The sequence below is a fragment of the Priapulus caudatus genome, unplaced genomic scaffold (assembly GCF_000485595.1).
Source record: "Priapulus caudatus unplaced genomic scaffold, Priapulus_caudatus-5.0.1 Scaffold66, whole genome shotgun sequence".
NCBI lineage: Eukaryota > Metazoa > Priapulida > Priapulimorpha > Priapulimorphida > Priapulidae > Priapulus > Priapulus caudatus.
In genome coordinates, this window is record NW_014577127.1 from 431,718 (window position 1) to 433,063 (window position 1,346).

Here is a 1,346-nt window from a genome sequence, read left to right on the forward strand (position 1 = left end):
AGAGAGAGAGAGAGAGAGAGAGAGAGAGAGAGAGCGAGAGGATGACAGACACAGAGAAAGAGAGGAGATGGAGTGTCTTGGAGAACAATCGCCGCTGGGCTGTGAGTGCACGACCAACGTCATCATGCGTCTCTCCATCATTGCTAAGATGCTTCCTTCTCATCGAGTATTCATGAGCAAAAATGTTCACTCTTCACTCTCTCCTATCTTTAGCAAAATACCCGCGTTCTCCAGTCCTCCCTCAGTCCTCCCCGCGACTGCCTCAGCAACCAGTCCGCCCGCTGACTGGCTCCCCAACCACCCCTCCCCCGTATTGCCTCTCACACTACTTCCCGTAGCTCCTACCTAATCATAAGCACCTAAATAACGCGCTATAAACATCCATCATCGCGCTACAAAAAACGCGGGTTTAGCTGATTTTGCCACTAAAACCAGTGCGTTTTTCTCCGCTCCCCGCTATTTCCCAGAGGTGCGTGTATCTGCGCCAGCCTCCGCTGGCATTCGCCTACTCTGCGACTTTCAATTAGCATCCATGGAATAAGTAGGTAGCGGCCGCATCCCCGCACCTGCCCCGCAACGCTGGTGCACGCACGCACGCACGCACACACACACACACACACACACACACACACACACACACACACACACACACACACACACACACACACACACACTATATTATATATATATATGTGCACACACGCGCGCGCACACACACGCCCCCACACGATTAGGGTTCGAGCCCTAAAACAAGTGTTTGCAAAGTAATCTTGCACACACGCAGACGAACAGTAGACAATAATAATAATCTATTATTATTTACTCCTGGGGCCGGTTTCACGAAGCGTACTTAACTTAACTATGATTAAATCACTAATCATACTTAACTTCCCGTAATTATGATTAGTTAATCATACTCAAAAATATGTTTCACGAAGCAATTTAAGTACATATTTAACTAATCACATAATTAGCCGACTTCAACATGAATAGACTGGTACTCGCTCCCCTCTCGGCTTAGTTACTCGATGGGAATCGAGTAATCGAGGTGGGAGCGAGTACCAGTCTAAAACAAATTAGACGGTATCCAATATGGCGGACCAATACGCCAAAAACATCTTCAAGTTCGGTACATGAAAAGGAATTAATTTGTAACTATAATGATTGAAGTAGTACAGCAAATATTAGATAATTTAAATTTCCTTGGGAAAAAATTGAAGTAAAATTTCCAATTGTAAAATCTGCAGCGTACTTAATATACTAGTACTACTACTTCCTACGTATAAGTTCTAGTACTAGCAACTAATTATGATTAGTGGATTTAATCTTGCTCCTGAGTAGAATTA